This window comes from Peromyscus californicus, unplaced genomic scaffold, assembly GCF_007827085.1.
Source record: "Peromyscus californicus insignis strain IS unplaced genomic scaffold, ASM782708v3 Scaffold_9__1_contigs__length_137607984, whole genome shotgun sequence".
Lineage (NCBI taxonomy): Eukaryota > Metazoa > Chordata > Mammalia > Rodentia > Cricetidae > Peromyscus > Peromyscus californicus.
Window position 1 is genome coordinate 101,736,591 of NW_026294617.1, and position 18,740 is coordinate 101,755,330.

At 37.3% G+C, this 18,740-nt stretch overlaps 1 pseudogene; it reads right to left on the minus strand.

Moving 5' to 3' along the window:
* Positions 1–325: 325 nt before the first annotated feature.
* LOC128106684 (rho GTPase-activating protein 20-like) lies at positions 326–13,799 on the minus strand (annotated as a pseudogene).
* Between the last annotated feature and the right edge of the window lie 4,941 nt (positions 13,800–18,740).

Sequence of the window (18,740 nt, forward strand, 5' to 3'; positions counted from 1 at the left end):
GGCAAATAAATGAAGACAGCATTTGATATTCTCCTCACTGTCTTATACTTCCCTGTATACTTCTACCTCTTTCTGTCTGTCCCACTATTGGTCCATTGACACACAGTAAGATACAGAAACCAGTGTGGTTGAAAGTACAGGGGAAACAAGTGTCAACACGTGATAGGAAAACAAGTCAACAGCCTATGTATAGTCATATTAAAACGGATTCTCATTTTTTAAAAATTCTAAGAAGACCATATTTTCCTTGTGTGCTAAGTAGTATTAAGTTGACCCTAGTTTTCCACAGTCTGTATCTTGTCAATACAGGTCCACCCTGGAGGTCTTACCCAAAGATGGCCACGAAATTTTTCATGGGCCAGAACAGGAGGATGGACTTGCAGACAGCACTGTTGTCTGTCCCCACTAAATTCACACAATCACCCACTCACAGATAACTTAGTGGGATGGCATATTTTATCTTAAACTTCTTATGCCTAGGAAGGGAATCAAACAACTCTGTTACTTTACTTCTCAACATGGTTGGAATTGCTCATGGTGAAACCATGTCCTTCCTTCCTTAGAGGACACATCCGTCTCTATCATCCAGGCACAGCTCATCCCATGACACAAGGGTCTCAAAGCTTGTGCCAAGGGAAGCCCGGATCATGCCCAAACTAGGTATACCTTTCCACTACCCCAAAACGTCAAAGATTGTCTGGTGTTTTATGACTTTAAAGAGCTTAATACTACTGTACTATGTATTTTTAAAATGCAAAAATTTTAGTCTCAACATGTATAAGTGTAGAAAATCCATTTCAAAAATTCCCCCCATTATTTGGCAAAGGTCTAAGAGTTCCTCCTTCCTTAAAACCATACCAGGAAAGTTACATAAAAGCAAGGAGCAGATGTTCCATCTCATAATACTTCTGAGAAGCAGCCATATACTAAGAAACAACTCAAATATTCTAAGTCCATTCTTTTTAGTATTCCTTTAATAATTGCATCAACTAATATGTCCTAGACCTATGTTGTAATTGAGTAACTCTAAGAATGGTTAACAGGCCAAAGCAATAGGATCTGGATCGTTACCCAGGCAGACCAACAGCAAACCACAGCTCAGAACAGCTGGGTCCTATAGCTCTCCTCCCTCTTGCATAATATCTACTGGCAAGAACTCTGTGAAATAATACTCTCATCTTTCTCTGTCGTTCTTTTCTTCCCAGAGCTGCCATGTTTTATATTGGGTTTGTTCTTTATTTTGAGAGCAAGAGGACAAATTTCATGACTTTATTACCAGTAAAGCAGCATGCTACATTTATGTCCATGCAGTGTATATTTATATTCAGATATATACGTAAAGAGGATCCCTGGCAGTCATATTTAAAAAATGTTTAATTTTGAGAAAAAATTCTCTGTGTAGGTAATGAGTTCCTGAAACTTGTAGTCTTCCTCAATCAGCTAGAAATGTTCTAGAATTACTTGCACAAGTCTCTTTCTTCATCCTTCAGGAGTCAGCAGCAGAACAGAACTTTTCCTAATTCTTTTTTAACAAGTGGGGATGAATTACTTACCAAAACAAAAGAGTAAGAAACGGTTACATTTTTGGAGAGTAAGGACTGTTAAACAGGCAGTCTTCCCTAATGAGAAAATGATTGCCTAAGTACACACACCTTGTTAGACATGACCAAAACATCACTGAACAAGAAGAGATGGCGCTTCTTCTTTCTCCAGCCTCTTCTGAGCTCCACAGAGCCTTGGAGTGGCAGGGCTTGATGTTCACATGATATGGAGGAAACAAATAAAGCACCTTCAAAAACCACCAGTTTCTTTTGAGGTTGAAAACTAAGTAGTAAAAGAATACCTTCAACAGGGGCTGGAGAGATGGCTCAGAGGTTAAGAGCACTGACTGCTCTTCCAGATCCTGAGTTCAATTCCCAGCAACCACATGGTGGCTCCCAACCATCTGTAGTGAGATCAGATGCCTTCTTCTGGTGTGCAGGCACACACGCAGATAGAGCACTCATGTGTGTATATATAAAATAAATAAATTAAAAAAAGAATACCTTCACACATACTCCTGGAATGGATAGCCTTTCAATGGACTTGAAATTCTCTTTTTCTTCCTTGGAACCAAACACTAAAGATGGCTACTGCAGTTGGCATATCAAGTGTGAGATTCTGCAGCATTTGGGGTGACAGACCAAAGTGACATCATGGTTCTAAGTCTCATGTTAACTGACAAAGTGTCACATTGATTTCATTTTTGTTCAAATTCTTAGCTTGAGAAAAATTATAATTGAGAAAATTTGTGACTCTCAATAGTTGTAAGGACTAACAGAGAATCTCCCAATATTTATAGTGATTAAAATGAATAATAAACCTCATCTTCAAACTCTAGCTCACTCTCATAATCAGATATACTAGAATATCTTTTGTTGATTCCTGCTGTAATGCTGTAAGGACAAGGAATGTTGGTCTAAATAATTTGACATCTAAAAAGGGCAGTTTTGATAATGTCACATCACAGTAAAATGTAACTGTGGAGGGAAAGTTTGTGAGAGAGTACATGTTAAGACAGGAAGGCAGACAGATTGAGGAAGGACTAGTCTTGATCTTTGAAAAAGTAACCTACATGCAAAGCTTGACATGAGATTGAGAAAAACAACCTTAATCCATTCAGAGGGCTGTGCTTCCAAAGTGCCACCAACCTTCAACATTGTGCCAACCACCCTTCAACATGGTACAATGGGGACTCATGGGCTCATGGGCCCACTGGACCAATCCACATCTGATGATAGGCACAGGAGGTTAGTACTGATACAAATAAGATTAGGATTTTCCCACTACCACACAGATCTCACTGTTCTTGTGTAGTCATAGCAATTATCTTTTAATGTTGATCACCGTTTTAGTATCCATCACATATTTGTACATTCTTCATTATCTAGCATTGTCTTTTCAAGAACACTGTATATCCAGTAACATATGGCATGCTCAGCCCTTTTGTAACTGATACCCCTTAAACAGACTCTCATGGATTTCGCTAACAAGGCCTAAAACAGCCAGTGAATCAAGAATGCTATAAAATTACCAACCATATAAATAATAAGAATAGTGGAAGGAAGAAGGCACATATTTCGTTTTAGTCCAAATCATATAAGAAAAGATCCCCAATGTAAAGAGAGAGATGCCTATAAAACACAAGAAGCATACAAAATAACACATAAACAGGACTGGAAAAGAAATTCCCTCACACATAATAACAAACATCAAATGTACAATACAAGGAAAGAATATTGAAAGTGTAAAGGGAAAAAGACCAAACAACATATAAATGCAGGACTATTAGAATAATACTTGACTTTTCAATGGAGTCTTTGAAGCCAGAAGGTTCTGGAGTGATGTTTTAAAATCCTGAGAGACCACAGATGTCATGCCAGACAATAATACTCAGCAAAACTAGCAATCTTAGGCAACAGAGAAAGAATCACATTCTACAAAAATACCAATTTAAGTCATTTCTAGCTATCAATCCAGCTCCTCTGAAGGCACTAGAAGAAAAATTTTAGTCTGAGGAGGATAGTCACACCCAAGAATACACCTGTAATAATAATACCAGAACAGTAAATCAAAAGTGAAAACACACCACAACAACACTGCTTATTAATAACTCAATATTGATGGTCTCAATTCCTTAAAAAAAAGACAGACTAAAAGACTGGATTAAAAAAAATATGATCCATCTTTCTCCTGAACCAAAGAAACACACCTCAACATCAACAGTAGACATCACCTTAGGGTAAAGAATCGAAAAAGGTATTTCAAACAAACAAGCCCAAGAAGCTAGCAGGTATAGCTAGTTTAATATTTAAAATAGACCTCAAAAAAAAAACCCAAAGAAAACTAGTCAGAAGAAATGGTGAAGGACACTAAATACTCATTAAAGAAAAAAATCCACCAAGAAGAGATTGCAATTTTAAATATTTTTGCACCCAAAACAAGGGCACCCAAGTTCATAAAGGAAATGCCTCTATAGCACAAGTTCACCATCACACAGTGATTGTTGGTGACTTTAATACCCTAGTATTCCAAATAAAAAGATCCTTTAGACAAAACTGAAACAGAAAAATCCTGAAGTTGAATAAACTTCATAAATTAAATGGACCAAAGAGACACATAAAGAACACTCCACACAAACAGTCAAGAACATATGTTCTTCTTAGTAGACAATGGAACTTTTTTCAAAAATGCTCACATCTTAGGACAACAGGCAAGTCTCAATGTGTATGGGAAAATTGAAATAACAGCCTGAATCCTACCTGACCACCATGAATTAAAATTGGATATAAATAACAATAGAAACATCAGAAACTCACAGAAGCTGAACAGCTTACTATTGAATGAAAATTGGGTGAGGACAGAAATCAAAAAGGAACTAAACAACTCTTTTTATAATTCAATACATTTAAAAACACAGCATACCCAAACCTATAGAACACAAGGAAGGCAATTATATATGAAAAGCTTATAGCACTAAGTCCCTACCTCAAAAAACTGTAGACATTTAATATTAGAAATTTCATGAAACTCCTGGAAGCTCTTCAACAAGAAGAAATAATACCCAAGAAGAGTTAATGGTAAGAAACAAACTCATGGCTGAAATCAATGAGAGATCTGACTCCATCCTCTGGACTATGTAGACACATACACTCATATGTGCCCATAACTACTCCCACACAGATACACACAAATAAACATAATTTAAAATAATGTAAATATTTTAAAAATTGATCTCACTGGAAGTATAATGTGTATCTTCCCAGTCCTTCTTTTTGTCTTAATTTGTAGTTCTGACCCCCTGTGTTTGCATTTACCCACACTGGGAGAAAAACATAACTCAGTTATGGCGGAAGCCTCCCAAATGGACTCTGGTTTCTCTTTCTCATCCAGTCTCTCAGTCTTCCTTTTCTTAACTTCTGAGATTGGTGTTTTCCTCCACCATCTACTTCTTAGGTTGACTGGACTCCAGTTATCTCAATGGCCCTGGAGATCCTAGCAGTTCTTGTAGGACATTATTTGCTACCTACTACCTTCTGCAGTATGACAGGCCAATAGGGTCAAGGAAATTGTCTCAAACCAGTTGCCAAGGCATGCTCATAACATACTCCTTATGAGCCAACCTGGAGTCTGCCTGAGGGCCTAGCAACAGGTGCTGTCAGAGTTCCTGATCGTGCTCAGCCAATGAGGGATGACCATGCAATGCCACCAGATTGTGACACAGACTGGGTGCTGGGAGGAGGGTATATAAGGCCTTCCCCATGATTAAAAAAAAAAAAAAAGTTTGTTGTTTGCCTTCAATTGACTCCAGGTGTCTGTGCTATTGATGCCGAGCCTTCTCACCCCCTCCCCCAGGGAGTCAGCAACCATCTTCCATAAAGGTCAATAAATCAGACTGAGCACAATTATAGCTTAAATCAACAAAATCAAGAAAATAATAAGTGTGTCAAATTTATAAATCCCACTGTACTGTAAAGTATTTTCAGGTTAATGTTAATCCATGGAACAACTATTGAATCAAAGCATGAATTGATTGGTAGATATATTGATTAAAGCACAAGAGAAGTTAGGAGCAGACATGAATGAAGAAAATGGTTTGTTTTGGAATTCGCCATAGTAAGGAGCGAAAGTGAAAACCAGAGGTGATAAGTTTAATTATAACTACCACTTTTTAGGAAAAAACATAAATATAGTTATTAAAGGTAAAGTCACCATCTTTTTACAAGTAAATAGAAAATTGTTTAAAAATCAAACAGCCTGTTTAGCTTATGATGCTTCCCTGAGTGCAACTGGTAAACTGTATTTCAGGAGTATTATGAACATTTTAAAACAATATTTACAAACAAGGCACAGACTTAAAACCACACAATAAAATGAAGGATAAGCCAACATAAGGAAGTCATACACATTCTGCCTCATTGTGCTGAGAAAAAGCAGACTGTCAGAGTCAGCTAGGAATCTAACCCAAAGTAAGAACTCAGTGAAAGGTTGCTTCTATACACTTTTTTCTGCTACGGACTGGGATTCTCCAGAATTCTAGTAAAATGAAGCAAATCATGGTAGATATGTGCAGATTCCTTGTTGGAGACTGACTGAGGAAAGGAATGTAGACAAAGAGGTGATGCCTCTTTGGCTCCAGTCACTCAAGGATTTTATATATTCATTTTATATGTGTATGTATTAAAAAGAGAGGATACCTGTTGTTAGGGCGCCATCTGCTGGAAGATGCATAACATCACTAGGCAGTTCACGTCAGTAATCACAAGTGCTGTGACTATTCTTTTCCGTTTTATCTAAGCTTCAGGCTACCAAAAATATAATTAAACATTTAACAGTCCTATGCGGAAATAATAGTAACATGAAAGCTAATTGTGTGATTACGCATAATAAAAACTACTACATAATTAGATTAAACATCTTGTTAATTGAAAATTTGCACTTTACATTCATGAAGAATATTTCCCATACACAAAATAAGGACACATTAACAACACTGATCATATCTTATCTATTTGCACCTCTTTGGATAGATTTGATACTTTACACAAGCTTTGATATTAAGATTTCTATTTTGATAATTGAAATTATCTAGAACAAATTGTACAATGTGAATATATAGCTATTAATTTCTTGAGTTGACTTATAGACATTTATAATATCTATTCTCAGGTACATTGGCACACACATAACTAAACATTGTGACTTCTTTTTATTTGCAAATTAACTACTTAGGATTTTTTTTAGCATTTGCTTTTTAAAATCGGGTATTGCTCTACTATGTAGCACAATTTGTTAGAAGGTCTTATTAATAAAAATAAACCTGAAGTGAGGTATTGGGATGAATGCTGGAAGATCAAAGAAGAAGAACAAGCCACAGCTTCCTCACCTCGCCAATTCCTCAGCTGACCCTGTTTCCTTAGACTGGAAGCCTCTGAGCCCTCATCCAAATGGATCTCAGCTGAACTGCTGCTCAAAAGCCTAATCAGGCTCTAGTTTCTGGTCTTCACACCTTGCCTTATATACCTTTCTGCTTCCTGCCATTACTTCCTGGGATTAAAGGTGTGTGTCACCATGCCTGGCTGTTTCCGGTGTGGCTTTGAACTCACAGAGATCCAGACGGAGTTCTGCCTCTGGAATGCTAGGATTAAAGGTGTGTGTGCCACCATTTTCTGGCCTCTATATCTAGTGGCTGTTTGTTCTCTGACCCCAGATAAGTTTATTAGGGTGCACAATATTTTGGGGAACACAGTATCACCACACTACTATTTTATTTTAAATCTTGATTACAGATGTTGTTTCTCAGTCTATACCCCTGTTCACCACACACTCCCTTCTGTGTCTCTCTGTAACCTTCTCTTCTTTCTACCATCTTTCCTTCACATTCTTACATTATGGTTTAGCATTATTCTCTTTGGATGAACTTATTCTGTATTTTTACAAAAAAAAATACTCAATGAAGTGCGTATTTCAGAAGAGAAATCCCAAAATATGCAGAGTAAAATGTAGTAGGATCATGCTATAAGGCAAGTAGATGCTACAGCTTATAGTATGATTGACAGTAGATTCCCTAATGTGAGTTTTCGAATATACATTCTAACGTAAACCAGGGCAGAGTTATTGTTTAAGGTGCTGATGAGGGGAGCCTGTTCTGAAAACCACAATGCAATGTTACTAATGGCACATATCAAGAACTCATCTTGAATTCCTTCCATATAGAAGAGTGGCTTATGTAATGGTTTACTGTCTCTGATAACAGTGCCAGCTATGCATTTCACATTACAGAGCAGGACTTAAATCCAGTCAGGAAACTGTTATTTAATCCAGTTACATCTGTGCCACGATTGCAACCGTGAGCGTATTTTGCCAGGACAGTCACGGTTGTATGTTCAGGGTTCACGGCCAGAAGATTTGATGATTCCTTTAATTGGACTGTTTTAAGGCACAGAGAGAGCAAACACAATCATTCACAGTCCATATTTATGAAAGGGTAAGCACATTGTGCAATAAGTAAAATGGGAGTTTAAAGAGACATTCCACATCCTTGTTCAAAGTAATTTCACTCAATCCACTTTTTACATATATTCTTTCAAATTTAATACATTCAATTTATCTTACAAAAGTTAAAAAAAAAACATGTTATTATAAGCATATAAGGAAGTAAAATTTTGTCAACCCTATATCAATACTCATTTTATAACTAGTTATTAAAATTTGTTATTTAACTTTTCAGAGACTTTTAATCCCACAAAACTCAGATACCCTTTAATCATTCATTTCCACAAATAAGCTTGTCAGTTCAGTAGGTACAGCAGTAGCTACTGGTTCTACTGGTATGTGTTGCTAGAGTTTTCCTGCCTGGCCCACAGTCAGGACAAATCTCTCTCACCCGCCAGTCCCAAGCCGCTCAAACCCGATCAAGTAAACACAGACACTTATATTGGTTACAAACTGTATGGCCGTGGCAGGCTTCTTGCTAACTGTTCTTACAGCTTAAATTAATCCATTTCTATTAATCTATACCTTGCCACGTGGCTTGTGGCTTACCGGTACTTTACATCTTCCTTATCCTGATGGCGGCTGGCAGTGTCTCCCCCTCCAGCTTCCTGTTCTCTCAATTTTCCTCTCTGTTAGTCCCGCCTATACTTCCTGCCTGGCCACTGCCAATCAGTGATTTATTCATTGACCAATCAGCAACACATTTGACATACAGACCATCCCACAGCAGGTATGAGCATCCAAACAAACTGATTCTAATTTAAGATAATTATAAATATCACCCTTAAACAGATAAAGTATATTAAATAAGCAAAATTAGCATATAATCAATGATAGTGGGGGACATGCCATAGTCTTTGAAAGTTCAAAACCACACAAAGCTTGTAAATGAAGTGAATAATTTTATGAAATCATTTCTCAAGGACAAGGAAATAAAATGAGATTAAGATTTGATGTGGCAGATAATTTTCAAAAAATTTTGAAACTATTTCTCTGTAAGACCTTTTATTGAAGCATGTGATTAATTTCCATTGTTTTTAATGTGTGTTAGGTTCCTATTTTGTTGGCATATGCCCAGGGGAAAAATAACATTTTACTTGAGAATAGCATGAATGATCACACACAAAGAATTGAAAACTGTGTGGGAGCCTTTGGGATGGATGATGTCCACTATATGGAAAAGCCTAATAATCCCAGGAGGGATAAAAGACCTTCAGGTCAGAAGACAACAGTTACAGATATGTCAGCTGTGCTGGCAGAGAACAGGGAAGTGTGTAGTGGGTAGACACCTGTTTCAGCTTTGACCTGGAAGTACTACCCCCATTGAGGCTTCTGGTAATTGTCACACCCATGAGGTGGGGCAGAGACAGGAGCCCTTAAGCCCCAAGATCTGGATGTGCCAGCTCTCTTGGTTCCTGGGTCCTGGATGCTGGATGTAGACCAAGCAGAGTTCTCCAGAGAACACCGCTGGACTGCGCTTCACCTCTCCCAGGCTCTGTAACTTATCCCTTTACTTGTAAGTTACTCCACAAAATAAACCTCCCATTTAACTGCATGGAATTGCCTTAATATTTCCACCATGTGTGAATCCATGGGAGAAAACAGAGATTCTCTGAAAATGTCACAGACTAAATGGACCTCTTAGTGAGTCTACAGCTTTGTAAGAAATAGTAGGGGGCAGTAGTTTCGCACGCATCATTAACGTTTAGGCTAATTATCAAATAGTAAACAAGTAACTAGAACACTGTGCAAAAGTCGTCATTGTGCTATTGATTGAAAACCATCTTTTCCTTAAATTTCGTGCTTTGAGTGTCTTGTCCTATACTAGTGGCTCTGCTTTGGGAGGTTATCGAACCTATTTTAAGAAATGGGACATAACTGGAGGACCTAGGTTCCTGGGCTTGCATCACTCAGGGAATAGTCCCCTGCCCTTCCCTCTGTTTGCTTCCCTGTGTACCAGGAAATAGACAGCTCTCTTCTCTCATATACTTCTGCCTGCCTGATGTTCTACCCAAGGGCACTGGGTCAAGTAACCATGGTATAAACCCTCTAAAACCATGAGCCATTTTTTTAAAATTTTTTACATAGCTAAGAAATCTAATACATAATACTACAACAATGGTGTAAATAGAAAACATGACAGGCCTGGGCCTAGAATTAGATGTTCTAAATACTATGAAAAATATTCCATGCAAATTAGTACCAAGAGACAATGAAATTTGAAAATTAAGAAAAATCTAAGCTATACTATAATTCCTACATGTCACTTATGCACTTTTGAGCTCTGTATAATGTAGGATGAGACATGATGCAGTCTTAAGTGAGCTGTGACAAGACTGACATCTTTTGAGAAGCAGTTCCGAGGGAGAAGAGACAGACAAAGAGACAAGAGGAACAGTGTAGCTTAGCTGTGGTGATGAAGGGCTTTGACAGTGATATAGGAATGGATGCATTTCAGTGGACTTTTTAGTAATCATGCTAAATATAGGAACACTTTTGAGAATACTCAAGGACCAATCTGTTGTCCCCAGAATGCTGTAGCATTTAATATTAAAGCAATGATGTTAGCTCTTTAGAATAATAGCTTAACATATTCCAGAATTGCACATTTACTCATAAATACTTATTTCAATTTAATATGTCTTTGTCAAATCTCCTCTATAATAGGTCAGAGTACTTTAGCACATTGTGAGAAATTGATCAATATCCATTAAAATCTAAAAAAATTAGGAAGCTAGTCATGAAAACACTATATCTAAACCATAATGCAGTGTGTGTCTTTAGTAGGATATATGAAAGTAAAAGATATAAAAAAGTATATTTAGTGTACTGAAAATAACAAATATTATCTTCAGCTTTATGACTAATAGTACTTAAAAGCAAGGTGAAGTTGCCATATAAAAAAACACTAAATTTTATCAATTCATTTTAATTATACCAAGGTGCATAAAACTATTGCTTAATAAATTGCAATTAATAAATAAAAACCAAAGTATATATTGAGGTCTTTTACAGACATATTTCCAGAATTAATCAAAATTGTAATAGGTGATAATAAAAAGAGAAATCATAAAAATAATACAATGATTTACTTAATGTGTAATTTATTAAGCATTATAAGTGTATATGAAATAAACTTGATGAAAATGCATAAATGTAAGATCTCATGTGCATAAATGAATAAAGGGCTTGTGGGTAAACTTGAAATTAATAAAATGAGATTTCAAAAAAGAGGTGATCATCCAAGATTTCATCCTGTTGTTAAAGTTCTATACCAAGGAAAACTGTGAAACACATTTGGGAATCTGATTTGTATTTAAACATCTGAAAAATTGGAATCCATTGCTACTGACTTCCAATTAAAACAAACAAACAAACAAACAAACAACAGTGTTCAGCTAGCATCCACCTCCCTTTCCTACAATCACCAGATAGTTGAGGTCACAGGAGAACGCCTCCATCCTGACAATTGAAAGATGAGCAAACGCGGCATCACCGCTGAGATCAGGCCAGAGGCAGCGGAGTGCAGGGCCGGCCATAGCTGGCAGGAACGTTTACATTGAAGCAGGAGTGGACAGTTGCTGGAGGCCGAGTGCCTGTTACCGCAGCACCTTGGGGCCACTCTTCTATAACTTCTTCAAACTGCCTGGGTCTTACTAGAACTTCACAAGATTCTTACACATCAGACAGGAGACAAAATCACATGTGCTCCAGCAGAAGAATCAGGAAAGAAGCAATTTGGGAATGTCACAAGGTGTTCTCAGTGACAAGGGCTTGTCATCAAAGGAAGCTACTTACAGGAGATTTATCTGACAAAGAAATGTGTTGTTAGTCAACTCTGTCCTCTTCTTAGCAAAGCTTAGTGGAGAAATGAGCTAAGAAATACCTATGTAGCATAGGGAACATATGCCAGATAACCAAACCAAGATTTAATCTTGGGCATATACAAAGTTTTTTCTCCCCTGAACTTGAAGAGAATTCTGATCAGCGGCTGCAACAGAGATCTGCAGCAAACAGGAGTCATTTGAAAAGTTCTTGGGGAACCCACAAAATAAAACAAAAAGGAAGCAACGCAAAACTGTACCATTTCACAGCTAAGCTGTAGAAAATATTAACCGCACAAATCTTAGACAAAGTAGTCTAAAACTCCACTGTGAATCTCTGATACTTCAGCCCTATTACAGATACATCATGCTTAACTTTCAACAATAAATAATTTCTATGCATAATAGAAAATAAAAATAAAAAGACTGAAGTCTGAAGAAACAAAGTATGAATCAGTTCAAGCTCAGACATGGCATAGATATTCCAAAATTTAAGATACAACACCACCACTAAAACAAATGAACAACAAAACCCCCAAATATTATAGTAGAAAAGTATGCAACCTCTTTTTCTCATCACAAGGGTCACCACTGATACTTCTGTAACCGAAGGTAGGTTGACAGTAGAAAAGTAAAATAGATTTATTTAATCAAAATTTGTATAACAGAGGCACCAGTATAAATCATGAGCCAAAGACACTGGGGAGAACTGCCCACTTTTGTGCTAAGGTTTGAAGCAGCTGGACAATGTGTGGAATTAAGACTGGACAATGAAGGGCATGCCTTAAGCTCCAGGGAAACAGCGAGGGTTGCCTGTCTGATTATTCCTTGTATGCCCCTGCAGCATTTCCCCTTGAGTATGGCCTGCTTCTGTAAAGAGACCTTTGTTAAACTAGCTGACAAGATAGCTTAGACAATTTCCCTGTTACCTGCTGCTACACAGAGAAATAGGAAAGATAAGTTAGTATGATATGTTAACGTTTCATGGCAGGCTTTAGGAGACAGAGGCTCTGATTTCTCTGGTGGACTTTAAAGAAGTCTTAAGTTTTATTAGCTGTGGTAATGGAAAGAGGGAGACAGTGGAAAACAGAAAAAGAGTTTTGGTTTGTGGGACATCTGAATTTCCTTCCACCCAAAGAACTGAGCATGCCTGGGCAACATAGCCGGTGACCTCAGTTTAGTGGACTAAGGCTCTAATTGAAATGTAGACAAAATATAATACAGGGAGCATAATACGAATATTTAGGTGAAAAATTTGAGAATGAATCAAAACTCAAAAACTGGAAGTCAAGACTGCTGAAATAGAAATAGAGAATATCTTTTGTGAGCCTGCTCCTCAAGTGAGTGCATGAAGCTCAGGGAAAAACTGACTTGGCCAGATGCTGAGTGAAGTCCCCTGAGGAAAAAAGACCTTTAACTGTGAAGTGCATGCAGAATTGGTAAAATTTTAAACATAAGAAATGAAAAAAAAGCAGTGATCACTATGCACCCTAAATATATTTAAAGTACTATTATGCAGAAGAAAGTGTCAATATCTAGAGAAAAGAAATCTTCTCTGCTTTTCAGAGACAGGGTCTTATTTATCCCAGACTGCTCTTGAAATAGTTATGTCACTAAGGGTGACCCAGAACTGCTGAACCTCCTCTCTTGACTTCCCAAGTGATGAGATTTCAGGCATAAGTCATCATGCCTGATTGTAAAAAAAAAAAAGTGACAAATCCAATACCTATTGATGATTAAAGCTGTCACTTTCCAGGAGGTTTTCATTTAGCAAGAAGGTGAGCAAACCGATGGGGACAGTAATCAGATCTGTGCAGATATGGTCTCTGAGAGTTCAGAGGGAGAAATGAAGGTGAAACCGCCTTGGGATACAGCAGTGGTGTAAATGGCATCCTGCACTGCCCCAACACAGCCTGAAAGACACCAAGACTTACCCGCCATTTAGTACTGGGATTGTCTTAATAATTTGTCAATGTGGGTTTGTTAGGAGTAAATGCATCATAACAGTAGCTCAAGACATTAACTTTGTGACAATTCTATATGAGGCAGGAAGAGTGTGGGAATACTTTCAACACTAACTTACTATTTCTCTATAATTCAGGAACTGGTCTAGAAGATATTTTTAATTTAAAAATAATATTAACAGCCATTCCACTTTCATTTGCACTGAGCTAATAAATTTATTTTCATTAATCTAGATAACATGAGTCATTGTTTATATTATCAGTTATACAGATTAAATCTGAGATAGCATTACATATTAAGTGTATATATGGTCTCTTGATCCTTCTTTCTCTATCATTCACACACACACACACACACACACACACACACACACACATACACATCACAAACCAGTGAACAGATAACATGAATGTTAACTGACTATAAGTTTTGTATAAAAACAGATTCCTATTAATACTGTTTGTAACTATTTTATATGCTTTCTGTGGATGAAAGATGATCCTAGTGGTTGTATTTGATGCTAGCAAAATATATTAGGGGGCCATTCAATGGAGTATGTTCATTGGAGACATAAACAAATACATCTGTTCACCCAATCTAGGGCACCGATGACAGAGCAGAGAAACAAGCAGAGGTTAAGAGCACTGGCTGTCCTTCCAGAGGTCCTGAGTTCAATTCCCAGCACCCACACGGTGGCTCACAACCAGCTATAAGGAGATCTGGTGCCCTCTTCAGGCCTATAGGCATATGTGTAGGCAGAACACTATATACATAATAAATAAAATTTTTAAGAAAAGATTTTTTAAAAAAAAAAAAAAAAGAAGAAATCTCATTTAGTGAGCTAGGGACTACACTGGCATTACTTACACTAACATAAGTGAACTGTGATCACAAGGCCCTTTACAGAATGGTCTATGTTTGTTTTTGTGATGACTCATGAAAATGGCATCCTTGGAACTCCCTGCTCCTTTGGAGGCAGCTAGGCCATCTAGCCCTCTCTTTCCAGTAATGTTGCCCCTTCTCTAACCTCTTCGCCTGTGACTCTTGCAACTTTCAGAGACAAGTAAGGTTCTTAAGTTTTCTGACAGAAAAGCCCCCCTCTTCTCTGCAGGAGGGAATGCTTCATTCAGCTTAGAGAAAACAGCTATGTAGCAGGCCATCTGAATGGGCTCTCAGTCACACAACAGAACCTTAAGGTTTAACTGGCTAGCTGAGAAATTACTACAAAACCAACCTTCTTATTAAATAAGAAACACAGAACCAATGCAAAGAAGAAAGTCAAGAGGTCAGAGCTAAGAGCTAAAATCTTACCCTTCCTCCTGTGGTGGTCCTACCTCTCCGAACCAGAGCTACCCCTGTGTTAAAGTCTTTGTATAGAGTTCCTGTTCTGCCTTCTCATTGGTTGTAAACCCAACCATATGACCGCCTCCTCACAGCCTGTCTGTATAGGCCTCCAGGTTTTCCATGATTGGTATTGATTAAAGGCATGTGTATCCAATAATGGCTGTATCCCTGAACACACAGAGACTTACCCAGCTCTGCCTACCAAGTGCTGGGATTACAAGAGTACGCCACCACTGCCCTGCTTTCCTATGGCTTGCTAATAGCTCTGACCCCCAGGCAACTTTATTTATTAACATACAAATAACATTTTAATACAAATAAAATATCACCATAGTAGTATCTTCATAAGCTGCAAATGTTAGTATTTGGGAAGGCAGAAAATACTCTGAGAAGGCCTTCTTCAAAATAATCAGATTTGTAAAAAAAATGATACAAAAACCAATTCCTGTTCTCATTAACAAACAGACTCTTCAATTAATCGTAACTAATAGGGCTGGTTGTGTAAGAAATACATGTTTTCTAATACAATCTAAGATGAATCTTATTGTCTACAAAGAAATACAGATAGGGTTATAGTCTGTTTTAATCTTCAATTAATTTTAATTTTGCAAAAGAAAATCTAGTTTAATGTTTGAAAATAATTTTTATATCACTTGATAAATTTGTTTTCATATAAATGAGTAGCCACAGATAAAAGATTACATATGTAAATAAATATTTTTAGCTAAAAATATTTTGTTTCCAAATGTTTCTGCTTAAGTAATATCATCATTAAATCTTTCTATTGCACTAATGCTAATAATTACTTAAGCTTTTCATTTAGGGCTTTCTGTCTGTATATTGCTATATATACTGACAGTATATATAGAAATATTTTCAGTGGTCAGAGAACTTATTGTCTATCATTTTCATCTCTTTATGAGATATATCTTAACATAGTGATACTATGTCTACTGATACTATTTTTTGCTGAGGCCACAATACACTCATAAACACATAAGGAGCAAGGGTGATTTTCTTTCAAAATAGAATTTTCTCTAACCTTCAACAAGTGGATTTAGCAGATCACATTCAACAATGACCCCTTCTGGATCTGATTATCATATGCAGTTCTGTTCAGTCATTTGTAGGATAAATAAGGTCTTACTATTTGACTCCAAGGATCTTAATTGGGATGGTTGAAATATTGCCAGCAATGCATTATAGCTGGAAGTGGTGGCTCATTATTGGGGAATAAAAGCAGGAGGATCAGCTATTCATACCATCCTTGCTACATAGAATGGTCAAAGCCAACATGGGTAACATAAAATCATATTTCCAAAACATGAAAAAAGAGAAAAGGACGGGGGGCAAGGCAGGGTAGAAAGAAACGGCATTGTGTATTTGTTGGAGTTTGGCTCCCTGTGAGTTTCCTTCATTGTGTCCAGCCTTAGTTTTCTCTTATGGTCTCTATTTACTGTATAAAGAGGCTTCTTTGATGAGAGATAGAAATTGCACTTACCTGTGGGTATAATGGTGAAACGTATAATATCGTAAAGAATTGTGCTGGTCTAGCAAAGAGGCAGTACAGATATTACCTAATGTCCATGACCTCACTAGCTTCAGGAGACTGTCTAGATTTTCAAGCAAGCATAGTTGCCCACCATTGTAGTGGGCTTCAACTCCACATAGACAGCTCCTGCATTTATGGCTTGAAAATATTGCTGAAGAAGAGAGGAAAATGGTGGTAAGAGTGGGACTGCCAGGAACTCTGCTGGGAAACGGTCTCCATTAGGAACGGCTGCATAACCAAGACCAGGAAAAGGCAAGATAAATGGACATGTTCACACGAAAGGGGGAAGTTCCCTGGGGTCCACCTAGAGACAAAGAACTCCAAATAACTAAGGACTTGTTGAGAGAAGGAGAATTAATGTCTCCTAGAGAAAAGCCTCTTATCGTTTGTCCAGTGAAGAGTGGTCAGCCCTAAAACAATTTACACAGAAACAGTAAGACCAGACTCAGGATACACACACACAACACACATACACACACATATATACATATATATGTATATATAAAACGAGAATGGGTGAACATGGGAAGGGGTCAAGGGAGTGTAGTAGGGATGTGCTTGAGGCAGGAAAGATAAATTAGTATATTAAAATATAGTGAATTAAAAATAACTTGCGTTTCAACATGAGTTGTCTCTGTTCATCCTTGCTTTCCCCTCCGTTCCTTTCACACTTGCCTCCCAGTTATGTTTTTGCCTGCTTTATCTTGCTTCCACATGCTTTTCTTTCACACCATTATCACTCCAGCAAAACTCTAGCTTTCAAACTGTGTATTTGCATCTACATTCAATTAAGTCATGAACAATGGAGCATGACTTGTTTAATCAGGTGGCAACTGGGTTTAGGGATTGATTTAGATCCATATCAGGCAGGAGGTGAGACATCAAGAGTCTCAGAAAAGTATGTCTCTATTGTTAGAACATTCACTCATTGATTTGGAGGAATTTTTCAGAGGAGGGGCCATCCTGTACTTTTCAGTAAGGAAAGCTTTCAAAACTTGCACAGTACATACAAGGACAATTGAACTATCTGGCTGTTATTAAGCTGCATCAGTGCCCTCAGTGGGATAATGAAAAACTGAAGGCAATTAAGAAACAATGAAAATTAAGTATGAAGGACAGGGGAACATTTTGATTGATAACAAACAGTGCTTGAGCAAGATAATTGGATGCTGAACTCAAGAATTAATTGAGTTATAAAGCTTCAAAGAAGATATCAGCTGAGGAGATTTGTCATGCCCCTGGACAAAAATGTATGTAGGTTTTGAGTACCTGAGCTCACCTGAGTCCAGGAGCCTGGTCTTGAGGGATAGGACCCTGCTCTATTGGGATTGCATTGTGCTCTAGAGAGATGAATAGAGCATTCTTATCGAGAGTGACACCAAGTTAAGCTTTTGTGTGTTCCACATGCAGTGTTCTTCCATGAGAGGACTTAGCAAATTCCACCTTAGATTGTACTAAAATTTGTTTTCTCATATCCCTTGAAAATATTGTTATTTGTGGCTATTCCTGTAGACTTTTCACAGAAGGTAATTATTCAATCATTACCAATTCAGCACTGACTTCTCAAACAGACTCAAATGAGTATTGTTGGTAACATCTGTCAACTAATTTATCGGGAGCCAAGGAAAACCATTTGGAAGATTCCTCGTTGTTTTTAGTTAGCTATAGAAGTTCATCCTGTTGTTTCCAGTGTTTAAAACCTCCATTTTAAAGCTAGTAGCTTTAAAACTTCATTTTCTTTGCATACATTTTTTTTTCTCATTCTGCAAACATTGCTGAATTTGGTAAATTGCCTTCATGATTTGGCTAACAAAATTACCATTTGGAAACTGACTTTTGTTATATCCTCAGCTCACTGAAAAAAAAGGTAAAGAATTGCACTGTGATTACATTTTTGTTTTCAACTTTATATTCTTTTAAAAATCTGCAAGTTTCAAATGCTGTAATAAAATTTACTGACAAATCCATTTTGTATGGTTATATAATTATTAAGTGCTTTATTATATAATTGGTTAACAGAT